At 38.5% G+C, this 12,148-nt stretch overlaps 1 pseudogene; it reads right to left on the bottom strand.

Annotated features, from left to right (window-relative positions):
- Positions 1 to 9,846: 9,846 nt before the first annotated feature.
- LOC148031499 (uncharacterized) lies at positions 9,847 to 10,890 on the bottom strand (annotated as a pseudogene).
- Between the last annotated feature and the right edge of the window lie 1,258 nt (positions 10,891 to 12,148).

The raw sequence follows: 12,148 nt of genomic DNA, 5'->3' as shown, positions 1-12,148 counted from the left end.
AGTCTAACTTCTTCCACTTCGACAATAGCACGTCCAAAAGTATTCTCTTGCATACGACCCTCCTCTCACAACTCTCACAAGATGACAAGAAGATACAAGGGAAGGGGGCCCCTAACTCTCCACTCTCCTCTCCTTTTATAGTTCTTTATATCCTCCTTTACGTTGGACATGCTTTTGCTTTCCCAAAAAGCCTTAGGCTTTTTACAAGGTGAAGGCTTTTTAAGCCTTTCTTCTCTTAAGGCTAAACGTTTACATGCTAAGGTACACTTAAAGCTTCAAAAGCTTAAGCATTAAAAAATAGCCTTTAAGGCTATTTAAAACTTCCTGCTTTTCTTGACGCGTTACTTGGCTCATGAGATGGATCATCAATATGCTATCCTTGCTAGCTCTTTGCGTGTTTTTATGGCCGTTTTGCTTTCGTGTTTCTCCTCTCCAACGTCTAACACAGGAATTTGATTGTTCCCATCAGCAAAATCGTATTCTTATCTCATCTTCCTCCAATTTCTTCACCGACTCAATGTTCTGCTTCTCTGCTGTGCCTGCTTCTTCCTCTGTCTCTGCTCGCGCTCCCATTTCTCCTTGGCCGCCCTTAGTTCAAAGTCCATGACGATGGAACACCGACAAAGTAAGGATGAGACATCCCTCTATCTGTGCCTATCGGACTCCCTCTGCTAATCTTCCTCATTGTCATCTTTCTCTCTTTGTATCCTTCTGCGTTTTATATGTATCCCCTCTATGCCTCCTCTTCCACCATCCATCTTCTTCACTATCTTCTTCTTGCTCCTTCATCAACCTTCGCCTTTCTCTCTCTCTCTCTCTCTCTCCTTCTCTTTCTCCTTCTCACGATTCCGCAACCGCTCTCTATCCTTTTCATGCTCCTCCCACATTCTCTCCCTTTCTTCATATGCCCGTTCAGCTTCTCGACTTCTATATTCACGATCTCACTTCTGTCTTGCCATTCTCGCTCCCTTTGTTTGTCCCTCTCTTTGTCACGATCCCTACGAGAATCTGACTGTCTCCCATGATCAGACGAGCTTGTTTCTGGCCTGTCAAGTTCAGAGCTTGCTTTGTTCTCACTTGTTTCCTCTTCATTCTTTCCTTCATGTCCATCATTTCTCCCATCATCAGCAACAGACTCACCATCTCTGGATTTTCCAGGAGCTTCTGACATTGAATTGGATTTACCAGCATCTGAAGCACAAGGTAGAGGTGGTGGAGGAGGGAGAGGTTTCAATTTCGCCCTATCCTCTAACATGTTTATCAGCTTTTTAAGTGCATCATTATCAGCTTCTTTATCTGCATCATTGACAATGCCAAATTTCTTTGCACTTTCCTCTGAGCCCTGCTCTTCAGCAGATGCTTCTTTTTTTGAGACATCTACAGCAGGTTGCTTCAGAGGTTCAGGCACATCAACACTAGGAGCTGTCTCCACCTCTGTGTCTACATACTAATTGTTTTGTTCCTTCAACTACTGCTCTCTTTCAGCCTTCTTCTAAACATAACATTCTAAATATTCTCTTGTTGCTTGGATAACATTGAGCACAAGTTCGTTCCCCTCTAAGCTAAATTTGTTTAGCAACCGTAATGCTCGAAGCACTCCTTCAGCTAAATCAAACTCACAAAATCCAAATCCTTTAGGAGTGCCAGTAGTTGGGGCACGTTTCCAGCTCTTTAGAGGCCCACACAGCTCTAAAATAGACCTTAGAAACTCATCATCCACCGTTGGAGCTATCTTTCCAACATATACTGTGGTCTGTGGCTTATCAGGTAGAAGAAGAGGGCCAACACCCTTAGCACCTAGATCTGATCCCACAGGCCCCAACGAAAACCTGGAAGGAATGACACCTAGACGCAGTACTGGTCATGGTAGAGACAATGTGCTACCTGCTTGAAGTGAAGATCGAGAAGGAAAAGAGGGAGGACGGACCATGGGTGTGAACACGGGTACATGGGGTGCCATGCCTGTAGGAGCAGAGCCAAGAACTCCACTAGTTGTGTCAAAAAACTTCTTGAAATGTCATTTTGTGGGTTAGATTCCTCAACATGTGCTACATTGAAGAATCACTAGCAGTGCTCCATTAGTAAAAATTCTACTAACAATGTAGAAGATGCCTCCGAGCTGATCAAACAAAGCCCCTCCTTCACTCAACAGAAGTGCAGTTCTTCCAAAGGCATGTCTTGTCTCCCTAAAATCTTCCCATGTGCAGCTCTGGATTGCACATATTGCCAAGGTTGTGAACCAAATCGGTCTTGAGGGAGAACAATATATCCTGCACAATACCTTCCTTGTATCGTACCCAAAGCTCTTGAAGCTTCGTCCTAACCATAGCCTCATCGTACAAAGCTGCATCCTTTTGAATGCTAGGAGCGAAACCATTCTTGGAATTTTTTTATTTTCATGCAGTGTGCCCTAGCAGAAATATGTTTTGGAAGGGAACTTCGTGCACAACCATACATGATTTGATAAAACATGCAATTAATCGAATCCATGATATGCTACGATTCAAACAATGCTCACACAAAAAATATGGATGCATTGAAGATATTTGTGCCTAGCCTATCTAGAGGTGATTGTGCGTCATGCAAGATGCAAACAAAATTCCTTAATTAATTAAAAAATCCATTTCCTCACCTCTCAACTCTCATAAAAAAGATATGATATACTCCACTCCACCCATCCAAAAATCTCACAATCTCTCTAGAGAATGATGGTCCTCGAGATGTTGACCAAATCTGAACAACCCTTCTCACAATTGATGGTGTCCTTCACGACCCTCTAACTCTCCCAGCCACCTTACACTCTCAACCAGAGGTTCCTAACTTTGTGATGAACATCCCAAATGGTGCGTGTAAGAAATGTGCGTGCTCAATGATAGGTGCGCTCTCATGTGCGCGTGCATCTAAATTTTACTGCATATAGTTGCAGCGGACCTCATGCGGTGCTAGTGCTCAATGATGGTGCAAAATGTGCATAATCCCAACCCATGGCATGGAAGTATTTGATAAGACCAGGAGACGATCCCCGAGTGCAGTGCATCAATAAGTGCAACGTGAAGTGCTCGTGAACCCATTATCCCTTGTGATGTACAAGAGTCTCGACAAAAAAACATACCTTGTTCCTCAATGTTCTGTAGCTATTAGCAAACACAATCTTCATCCTGTTCAAAAAAATACCAAGCTCGACCAAGGCTATCAAGTTCCACACTCAACAATTCAAACAAAATGATAGAAGCAAATCCTAGGCTAAACAAACACAAGAAATCCAACTACGAAACAACAAAACAAACTGTCACACAAATAAGTAAGCTAGCAAAAATCAAACCTAACTACAGTTTGACTAGGGCTTTTTCAATTTTCAAAAAAAACACTTGACATATTTAGCCCTCCCCCTAGTGTGCAAACATTCATGTGCAGTAGTTGCTTTCATAAAATGATGCAACATCTATCATCCATTCAGTTTCCTCATTCTTTTGTTGAAATTGTCGTTCTGACCACTCCTCTATTTGTATTGTCATTAACCTTGATATGTATCTCTTTAATCTATATCCATTTATCCTTTGCTTATGTGCCTTCCCATCCAAATTTTCTAATGCATAAGTTCCATTTTTAAAAACTTCAGAAACCCTGAATGGTCCTTTCCACTTTGTTTGGAATTTCTTTTGAAAAGTATGGTCCAATTTACTATTGTATCTCAAAACTAAATTTCATTTTTTTATATTTTTATATTTTATTTTTTATTAATCTCTTGTAATTTTTTTTCTTGACTTTTCTCATATTGATCACACACTTCTTGTCTGTCTAATTATGCTTCTTGTAATTGTATCAACCTTTCTGTGAAATAATTTTTTTCCTCTCCTTCAGTCAACTTTTCAATCATCATTAAAGCCGGTATTTCTACCTCTATAGGTAATAAGGCTTCCTTTCCATAAACCAATTTAAAGGGAGAATAGCCTGTACTTTCTTTTCTTGCTAATCGATAAGCCCACAAAGCACTTGGCAATTCAATATCCCATGTTTGTGGACGATCCTTTATTATTTTAGACAACATTCTTATTAACTCCCCGTTAAATCGCTCGTTGAGACCATTACATTGAGGATAGTATGGTGAATCAAATCTTTTTTTTATTTCCATTTTTTCACAAAGATAGTCTATTAATTCTCCCTTAAAACCTGGTCCTCTATCTAACAAAATCTCTAAAGGTGTTCCAAATTTACAGCATATATCTTCATAAATAAATTTTCTCACATCTATGGCTTTGATGTTTTTTACAGCCTTAGCTTCTGCCCATTGAGAAAGATAATCTATGGCTATCAATATATATATTTTTCCTCGTGAAGTATGTGGTAATGGACCAATTGCATCAATTTCCCATTTTTAAAAATGTCATATGCAAGAATTGTTTTTCTTGTTTCAGGTTTCAATATTCTCTTACTCATTCTTTGACATTCATGACAGGATTTGCACCAATGATTAACATCTTTTTGAACACTTGCCACATATATCCTTCAATTAAAATCTTTTGTAAAGTTATTTTGTAAGAATAATGTCCCCCACATGCCCCCTCATGATTTGTTTCTAAAATGTGATATATTTCTTCTTTCCAGGGTACTCTTCTTAAAATTAAATCCACTCCTTTAGCATGCAATAAAGGACATCGTTCACCATTTTATATCTTCCAGCTCTTCTTAAAAATCCATATTTTTTGTTTTTTTGAATGCTAGAAGATACTTTTCCTGTTAACAAAAATTATTCTTCCAAGTCAAGAGCTTCTCTTCCCCGATTAAGAAGAAGATCTGCTTTCATTACAAACACTTGACAATTTGCTAATTGGGCTGCATTGTGAGCTTCCTGATTTTCTTCCTTGGAGATATGTTTCAAAGTACTCCATGCTTCAAGCTGTTTTAAATCTCTTCGAATTCTATTACACAACCTCTTCAATTTGGGATTTTTGATCTGCCAAACTCTGAGTATTTGCTTTACTAATAGTAAAGCATCACCTCTAATTCTCAACCTTCGAATTCCCATTCTTCGACAAAGCATAATGGCTGCTTGTATGGTAGCATACTTAGCTTCATTGTTACTTGTTGCCTCAAGTTTAACTGTTTCTTTTTTTATTAACTTTCCTTGAGGATCATAAACCACTATTCCTTCTGAAGATGCTTGGTGTACCTTACGATATGATCCATCAAAACACATCAAGATTGAGTTTTCTATTTCTGGTTTTTCTTCTTCTTTTTCTCCAAATTTTCCTTTAAGTAAAAAAGAGCTTCCTCTATAGGTTAAAAGGTCTGCTATTGTAGCCCTAGTTGAATCTTCAACCTAGAATTTATATTGAAATTCTTCTAGTTCAACAATCCATTTCATAACTCTTCTTGATAAGTTTGAGTTATTCACCAACTGTGGTAATAGTGTATAGCTTGTTAAAATAGTAAAGGATTTTGGCAGTAGATATCTCCTAAACTTTCTACAAGCAAATATTACCAATTCTATTTTTGTATATGTTTTTTCTATTTGCAACTTCACTCAACTTGTGAAATAGATAGGTCTCATATATCTAGAATTCCTTCCTTGTTGCATTAGAATTGCTCCAATAGCATCTTTCCCAACTGAAGGATTCACAAAAAACTCCTTTTCCCAATCAGGTGCTTGAACTGATGATGCATGACTCACAGTTTCCTTCACTTGTTGAAACACTTCTTCAGCCTCTTTAGTCCACTCTAAAGGATCCTTCTTGGCTACCATCTGTAACGGATAGAGTAACTGAGATGCCAAAGGAATGAATCTTGATAGATATCTTACCTTATGAATGCATGTCATAAGTTCTTTGGTATCTGCAGGTGATACTAAGGTTACTAGGGCTTCTACTTTTTCAGGATCAGGTTTTATTCCATTTTCTGAAACTACATGACCAAGAAGTTTCACTTTTGGTTGAGCTATTTTACTTTTTTTTGGATTTAGTTGACAACCGTAACTATCCAATCTTTCAAATACTTTTCTAAGTTTTTTACAATGTTCTAATCTTGTACTATGAACACAAATATCATCTATGAAGTCTCTAACAAACTTTCCTAGGTAAGGGACTAGCACTCTATTTATCCTCCCTTGATACCAGGCTGGTTCATTACTAAGTCCAAAAGGTAAAACTCTATAGCGAAAACAACCCCATGGTGTTATGAAAGTCATTTTCTTTTGATCTTTTGGAGCAATAGGTAATTGAAAATATCCAGAATATCCATCACAAACACTATACCTTTCAAAACGTGCAACTGAATCTAAGATTTCTTCTACGAATGGAAGCGGATAATGATCCCTTTTTGTGACGGCATTTAGAGGCTTATAATTAACAAAAATTCTCCAACCTCCCATTTTCTTTGATGCTATAACTATTATGCTTACCCATTTTGAATCTTCTACAGGATAAATAAACCCGGCCTGCAACAATTTATCTACTTCTTCTTTCAAAACTGATATTTGTTCTGAAGTTAGGGGTTTTAACTTTTGACATACTGGCTTGGCATCTTCTTTCAGTTCTATTTTTAGCCCTTCCCTTTTCATTCCTTTGATTTCTAAGTATGAGGTTGCAAAAATGTTGGGATATTTATTTATAAGTGAATGATATTGTTTTCTTTCTCCATCTGTCAAATCTTGACTTAACATTTTTTCTAGAAACTCTCTTTTTTTGTTGAAACTTGTGGTAGTTCCATTAATTTTTCTAATTCTTCTAATTTCCCTTCTTCATCAACTTTAAAAAACCAATCTTTTAGATTTCCTTTGGTTTTAACATTTATGTTTTGGACTTTTTTTGAATATTCTTCTTCTGAAGTTGATTCTTCATCTTTTAACAGGAACAAAAGTCCTTTTTCTTTAGAAGGAAGATTTAAATCAGGACTTTTTTTTTGTTTTTTGATACCCTTGTAACTATTGATGGTTCTATATGAGTTATTGATCTCATTCTGTTTTCTAGAGATATTTGCTTCTTCTTATTATTATTTTTTTAAATTGTTATAGATGAAATTTCTGGATTTGAATTACTTTCTGAACTTCCCTCCTCAGTTTCATCTTCTTCTTCCGTACTATCACTTTCCTCTTCTTCTTCCTCGCTACTATCCTCATTCACTAATTCCTTTCTCGAGGCCATATCAAACTTCTTTGCTACTCCTCTACGGTCATAAATTGTTAAAGTTACTTTCCCCCAATCTTGTATTGCTCCTGCTTTCCTAAGCCAGGGTCTACCTAGAATAAGCGGAAATGCTCCTAACCCTACTGGCATAACATGACAAGTAATTTTCATAGCAACTCCATAAACCTTGATTTTAAGATTTTGAATTATTCCTATGCATTTCACTTTAGCATGATTTGCAAGTCTAATTCGAAAACCGGATCCTGCCACTATTCGAAGTCCAAACTGTTCTACACATGCTTGGGTAATCACACTGACTTGTGCTCCTCCATCTATGTATGCCTCTCCTATATTTTGGTTTTTGATACCAAGCATCAACTCTAGGACAAATATCTGGTAACTCCTCTACACTTAAAACTCTTACAGTACCTTTTTTTCTTTCTCTCCCTTTCGGATTTATTAATTTCTTCCATTAACCTCTCATCCTAGGGCACAACTCCATCAACTAAGCAAAAGATATATCAGCTTTCCTACCCATCATATCTTTCTTTAGATCATAGTCACTTTCTCCTTCTCCCAAAGGAATATCAATAGTACGATAATGTTTTCTAGGTGCTCTCGATCTATTTTCTTCTTTTCTCTCTTTCTTTTCTCCTCTCTTTGTTTTTCTCCCTCTTTCCTCACCAGCCTTACTAGTTTCAGGTTCATCTCTCTTAGCATCTCTTCTTCTTTTAATTGCAGGCATAACATCAACAGTTTTATTTTTTTATTTTTTTAATTTTCTAAAAGAATACAATTCATGGCACTTTTTCCTTTCTCTTCCTCATTTAACTTAGATTCTTGAGGAGTAGAATCATTTTTTATTTCTATCCCAAAATCATTCTGTCTGTTAGGCAAATTTTGAGGTAAAGGATACATATCCCCCCTTGCCCTAGGTGGATATGGACAGTTTGTACTTATATGACCTATCTCTCCACATGAATAACAAGTTACCATTGGTCTATGAAAATATCCTCTACCATTTCCTCCTCTTCCCCCTCTCAAATTCTCTTGATTTCATTGTCCCATTAGTCCTCCATTACCTCTTCCTAAGGATCAACCTCTCAACGCTCCTAGCCTCATGTTTTGCATTTGTCCAGATAATTGATCTTCAACTTCTGGTGCTAGTTGAGTATTTTGTCTAGCTAAGTCTTGATAATTCTACTCATCCCTTGCCAAGTTTGGTCTCTATTATCTATAGGTGTTCTAAATGACTCTTTTTTTTTAATTTTCTCAAATTTTCTCTCTTTTTCTATAGCAATTATTACAGCTTCATCAAAAGTACTAAGTTATTTGACTTCCAATTTTGTCCTCACCTCTCCTTGTAAATTTTCAATGAAATTTTTAATTTTTAACATTTTCGGGGCTCTCTCTCCTGGGCCTAAAGATGCATTCCAACGATCCCAAAGTCTAGCGTACTCTATAGCAAAAAATTCTATGGTCTGGTCTTCTCTCTTTTGGCATGTTTCTATTTTTCTCCAAAGGTCATGGGAAGTCTCAATTTCTTTAAAACGGTCAAGAAACGCCTATTTAGTTGCCTAATATTCCATAGGAATGGGAGGATTTCTTAGTTTAAGGGTCTTTCCATAATCTTCAAACCAATTACGACCTTCATCTAACAACTGAAATTTCAAAATTTGGAGTTTTCAGTGTCGAGTCATTTATTCACTGGATAATACATCCAAGCTCTAGTTTTTCGAGGAATTGCTGAGGATCCTCTCCTTTTTTTCCATAAAATTCAAGAACAGAACTAGCCATTAAAAAAAAACAATTACAAACAAGCAATCAATCCACAAATTACAAACAAAGTCAAAAATTTCGGCACTCCTTAATGGGGGCACCAAAAAAGAGATGTTACGCGAGCGGTGATCGAGAACAAACCTCACTCACAACCTGATAACAAGATATTAAGGAGTGCCGGTTAGGGCATTTGACTTTGTCGAATGCACAACACAATGTGGAAAATTTAAAATATTTAATAACACACCACGAATCACAAGACAACTCACAATGAAAGCAACAAAATTTTGACAACAAAACCAAGAAAACTATATTCTCAAATCTTAATAACCTTGATTCGAGGCTTGACACCACAAATTCTAACTTCTTCCACTTCAATAATAGCACGTCCAAAAGTATTCTCTTGCATGCGACCCTCCTCTCACATCTCTCACAAGATGACAAGAAGACACAAGGGAAGGGGGCCCCTAACTCTCCACTCTCCTCTCCTTTTATAGTTTTTTACATCCTCCTTTAAGTTGGACATGCTTTTGCTTTCCCAAAAAGCCTTAGGCTGTTTACAAGGTGAAGGCTTTTTAAGCCTTTCTTCTCTTAAGGCTAAACATTTACACGCTAAGGCACACTTTTTAAAGCTTCAAAAGCTTAAGCATTAAAAAATAGCCTTTATGGCTATTTAAAACTTCCTGCTTTTCCTGACGCGTTACTTGGCTCATGAGATGGATCATCAATATGCTATCCTTGCTGACTCTTTGCGTGTTTTTATGGCCGTTTTGCTTTCGTGTTTCTCCTCTCCAATGTCAGACACAGGAAATTGATCATTCCCATCAGCAAAATCGTATTCCTCTCATCTTCCTCCAATTTCTTCACCGACTCAATGTTCTGCTTCTCTGTTGTGCCCACTCCTTCCTCTGTCTCTGCTCGCGCTCCCATTTCTCCTTGGCCGCCCTTAGTTCAAAGTCCATGACGATGGAACACCGACAAAGTAAGGATGAGACCTCCCTCTGTCTGTGCCTATCGGCCTCTGCCGATCTTCCTCATCGTCATCTTTCTCTCTTTGTATCCTTCTGCATTTTTCATCAAATGTATCCCCTCTATGCCTCCTCTTCCACCATCCATCTTCTTCACTATCTTCTTCTTGCTCCTTCATCAACCTTCGCCTTTCTCTCTCTCTCTCCTTCTCTTTCTTCTTCTCACGATTCCGCAACTGCTCTCTATCCTTTTCATGCTCCTCCCACATTCTCTCCCTTTCTTCATATGCCCGTTTAGCTTCTCGACTTCTATATTCACGATCTCGCTGTCGCCGTTCTTGCTCCCTTTGTCTGTCCCTCTCTCTGTCATGATCCCTATGAGAATCCGACCGTCTCCCATGATCGGACGAGCTTGTTTCTAGCCTATCAAGCTCAGAGCTTGCTTTGTTCTCACTTGTTTCCTCTTCATTCTTTCCTTCATGTCCATCATTTCTCCCACCATCAGCAACAGACTCACCATCTCTAGATTTTCCAGGAGCTTCTGACATTGAATTGGATTTACTAGCATCTGATATTCTCTTGTTGCTTGGATAAAATTGAGCACAAGTTCCTGCCCCTCTAAAGCTGAATTTGTTCAGCAACCGTAATGCTCGAAGCACTCCTTCAGCTGACTCAAACTCACAAAATCCAAATCCTTTAGGAGTTCCAGTAGTTGGGGCACGTTTCTAGCCCTTTAGAGGCCCGCACAACTCTAAAATAGACCTTAGAAACTCATCATCCACCGTTGGAGCTATCTTTCCAACATATACTGTGGTCTGTGGCTTATCAGGTAGAAGAAGAGGGCCAACACCCTTAGCACCCAGATCTGATCCCACAGGCCCCAATGGAAACTTGGAAGGAATGACACCTGGACACAATACTAGTCGTGGTAGAGACAATGTGCTACCTGCTTGAAGTGAAGGTCGAGAAGGAAAAGAGGAAGGACAAACCATGGGTGTAAACACGGGTACACGGGGTGCCATGCCTGTAGGAGTAGAGCCAAGAACTCCACCATTTGTGTCCAAAAACTTCTTGAAATGTCATTTTGTGGGTCAGATTCCTCAACATGTGCTACATTGAAGAATGGCTAGCAGTGCTCCATTAGTAAAAATTCTACTAACAATGTAGAAGATGTCTCCAAGCTGATCAAACAAAGCCCCTCCTTCACTCAACAGAAGTGCAGTTCTTCCAAAGGCATATCTTGTCTCCGTGAAATCTTCCCATGTGCAGCTCTGGGTTGCACATATTGCCAAGGTTGCGAACCAAATCAGTCCTGAGGGAGAACAACATATCATGCATAATACCTTCCTTGCATCGTACCCAAAGCTCTTGAAGCATCGTCCTAACCATAGCCTCATCATACAAAGCTGCATCCTTTTGAATGCTAGGAGCGAAACCATTCTTGGAATTTTTTTATTTTCATGCAGTGTGCCCTAGCAGAAATATGTTTTGGAAGGGAACTTCGTGCACACCCATACATGATTTGATAAAATATGCAATTAATCGAATCCATGACATGCTACCATTCAAACAATGCTCACACAAAAAATATGGATGCACTGAAGATATTTGTGCCTAGCCTATCTAGAGATGATTGTGCCTCATGCAAGATGCAAACAAAATTTCTTAATTAATTAAAAAATCCGTATCCCCACCTGTCAACTCTCATAAAAAAGATATGATATACTCCGCTCCACCCATCCAAAAATCTCACAATCTCTCTAGATAATGATGGTCCTTGAGATGTTGACCAAATATGAACAACCCTTCTCACAATTGATGGCGTCCTTCATGACCCTCTAACTCTCCCAACCAACTTACACTCTCAACCAGAGGTTCCTAACTTTGTGATGAACATCCCAAATGGTGCGTGCAAGAAATATGCATGCTCAATGACAGATGCTCTCTCATGTGTGCATGCATCTAAATTTTAATGCATATAGCTACAGCGGACCTCATGCTTTGCTAGTACTCAATGATGGTGCAAAATGTCCATAATCCCAACCCATGGCATGGAAGTATTTGATAAGAAGAGGAGACGACCCCCGAGTGCAGTGCATCAACAAGTGCAACGTGAAGTGCTCGTGAACCCATTATCCCTTGTGATGTACAAGAGTCTCAAAAAAAAAAACCTTGTTTCTCAATGTTCTGTAGCTACTAGCAAACACAATCTTCATCCTGTTAAAAAAAATACCAAGCTCGACCAAGGCTATCAAGTTCCACACTCAACAATTCAAACAA

Source organism: Lygodium microphyllum, chromosome 9 (assembly GCF_053477565.2).
Source record: "Lygodium microphyllum isolate KBCC chromosome 9, Lygodium_microphyllum_v1.1.10, whole genome shotgun sequence".
NCBI lineage: Eukaryota > Viridiplantae > Streptophyta > Polypodiopsida > Schizaeales > Lygodiaceae > Lygodium > Lygodium microphyllum.
Note: the sequence above shows the minus strand (reverse complement) of the source record. Positions and strands in the feature narration are given on the sequence as shown.